The sequence below is a fragment of the Coenobita brevimanus genome, chromosome 6, assembly GCF_032717465.1.
Source record: "Coenobita brevimanus isolate Jiangsu-jjx chromosome 6, ASM3271746v2, whole genome shotgun sequence".
Taxonomy (NCBI): domain Eukaryota; kingdom Metazoa; phylum Arthropoda; class Malacostraca; order Decapoda; family Coenobitidae; genus Coenobita; species Coenobita brevimanus.
In genome coordinates, this window is record NC_136959.1 from 62,899,049 (window position 1) to 62,901,870 (window position 2,822).

General features: G+C 57.8%; 1 non-coding gene across 1 annotated transcript; it reads left to right on the forward strand.

Annotated features, from left to right (window-relative positions):
* Window positions 1-689: 689 nt before the first annotated feature.
* On the forward strand, window positions 690-769 carry TRNAM-CAU (transfer RNA methionine (anticodon CAU)). Its single transcript has one exon. It is a non-coding gene; the product is annotated as a tRNA-Met (tRNA).
* Window positions 770-2,822: the final 2,053 nt, after the last annotated feature.

Here is a 2,822-nt window from a genome sequence, read left to right on the forward strand (position 1 = left end):
CTGCTTTTTGCATTGCGGGACTTTACCTCATTTACTGAGGGTGATTTTTTTTTTTCTCCGTTTTTTGGCGAGAGACTGTCCCTGACAGATAGACCTTGCAGCTGGTGTGTGTGTGTGTGTGTGTGTGTGTTTGTGTGTGTATTTGTTGGTGTTTGTGTGTGTTTTTTTTCTGGCTGCCATTAACGTCTCTCTGTGTGGTACGAAGCCGAACCCTGAAGGGGTGCCGTTAGGGCATTTACATGATGGGGGGGGCCATTAGGGTTATAGGAAGCGCAGAGAGCGGCTCTGATAGATTAGGGAAGACCCGAAAGGGGAAGTGGCGGGGCCTCCTACGTCGCCCTTTAGAGGGCGGGGAGCATAGGTAGCCCGTTACTGTAGGGACGTGCCGGATTTTTTTGGGTTTATTGTTTTCTTGTGTTGAGAGTGAGTGTTGATGTATCTGTTTGGGTGTCTGTAAGTGACGTCTGTGTGTGTGTGTCTGTGAGTCTGTCCACCAGGGACATGAGGACGACTCAGATCCCCCAGCCCACAAGGCAAGTTCGTCAACCCCCTCCTGTGCAGAGGACGTCTCTCCCTGCTGCCATGCCAGGTGCGAAGTGGGAGCGGCATCTTTCAGATGCCAGCTCCCACTCGTCAACGTCTGGCGATGCCTCTGCCTTTCCTCCCACTTCTCGGCCTATGGGGGGGGGGGCGCGGTAGCACAGTGGTAGCGCGCCGGACTCATAATCGGGGGATTGCGAGTTCGAGCCTCGCCCAGGCTCCCGTGCCGTGAGTGGTAGCTCGCTCCTGTAACCCTAGCGGGGCTATATAGTCCAATACAGGGCTTAGCTCGGGGGAACTCCATTTCTCCCATTTCGGCCTATAGGGACTGTTCCCCGTGCAAGGGCTGTTGCTTCAGCCCCCCTCCTCCCCTTCGGCGTGCAGCCAAGGTTGCATGTGTGCATGAGGCAATGGGGGACGGCGTTTCGGCTCCTCCTCATCATCATCATCACATCTCTGAGACCTCAGGTGATGCCTGCTGTTCTGCCCCGTCCTTTGAGCACCCACACCGCCAGGCATCTACCACCACCACACTGTCCTCAACTGCTGCTTTGGGTGCGCGCAATGGTGCCTGTGCTCCCGCCGAGCCCTCGGCAGCAGATTCTCCTGCTGGAGCTGCCACTTTTGCTGCCTCTCCTGATACTGACGGTTTTATCTCTGTGGTACGCAAACAATGGCGAGTGCTGCAGGGAAACGCCCCTCCTCCTGCATCCAGGACTGTGGCACCATGACGGCCTCCCTCTGCAACACGCCCTTTGGTCTCAGTCTGGGTTCCCAAACTACCCAGCTCCAATTTTCCAGTCTTTCGCGTCACATCCCAACCGGGATTAGACCACAGCTATCAGGCAGTCCAAGCCTTAGAGCACCAGTTGCCCGGGCTTGCCATCTCAAATGTCCCGGGCCACGACGAAAGCTGTGTGCTCATCCTGTGCAAAGAGGCTACCTATATGAAGCTGAAGGTGCTCGCAGAGGAAGAGGCCCCGATCATGAAAATCGTAGAGCTGCAGCGGAGAGAGTGGCTCACCAAAGCCACCATCGTGGGATATCCTCGGCGCATGCCGGTCGAGATCCTCCTGCAACACAGCCTGGTAGAGGAAGCCAAGCGCTGCCTGAACCAGTGCACACAGGAGGAGACAGCGCAGGTCATCGTGACCCTGAGGGGACCTCTAATGCCACGCCTGGACCTGGACAATTGGGGAACATTCCACCTTCGCCCCTACACCCCAGAACCGCTCCGATGTTATCATTGCCAGCAATACAGCCACCACAGGGCCAACTGTCATCGCCCCAAAGTGTGTGGCATCTGCAGCGGCAGCCACGACATGGAGCGGTGTCTGGCCAAACTCAAGGCAAAGGAGCTGGTGATCTCCCGATGCCCCAACTGCTCAGGCTCACACCATGCCTGGCACCCCGGCTGCCCTGCCAGAACACAGCGAGTCATGCGAGGGCACAAGCAGCAGGTTGCATGGGTGCGGGAGCAGCAGGAGGTCAGCCTGACTCCAGCCCCTCCAGGCACATTCATATGGGGCAGCAGCACCACCCCAACGAGCCACACCCACCTGCAGTGGACGAGGCAGACTTCCCGCCTCTGCCAACTGTGCCTCTTTTACCTCCACCAGGCGAGAAAGCAGCCCCTCCACCAACTCCTCTCGTCAAGGGCACCACTTCTGTCGAGGTACACTGCCCAAGCTCGCAGCCACAGACTCCTCCAGCCTGCAGCACTCTCAGCCCCCCTCAAGCCCCAACTCAGCAAGAACCAGTGTTTACCCTGGAGGAGATCTGCATGCTGGGGAAAGAAATAGCACAGGCCATCGTCGAGGGTCTCTTTCAGTGCCTGGGGATAAGCTGCTCCACAACCCCAGTCTCTGCCGCGATCAACAAGATCATAGATCGGGCAGTAAGCAAGAAAAAGAGCAATGCCCCTCTGCCAGCCCACATACCAGGACCCCAATCAGACAACTGCCAGACCTCTCTCACGCAGGTTGGCTCACCCAACGCGGAGGGTGCGGGCTCGATCCACCGTTTCCCCACTCCAGGGGGTTCACGAAACTCTCCTTCCTCCCCCTCCACCAGAGCAAGAACCGGCACCAGTGGCAGCCAACATGGTGGTCAAGGTCCTGCCCTCCCCGCCAGGTGACAGCCCCTTGCCTCCCCAGACCAAAGAGCGGGTTCCACAGACCTCCACTTAATACAGTGGATTTGTGTGGGGATCAGGCATAATCTCTCCCTTCTGCAGGAGGCAGCAGCCAGGGACCATCCTAACGTGTTTCTCCTGCAGGAGA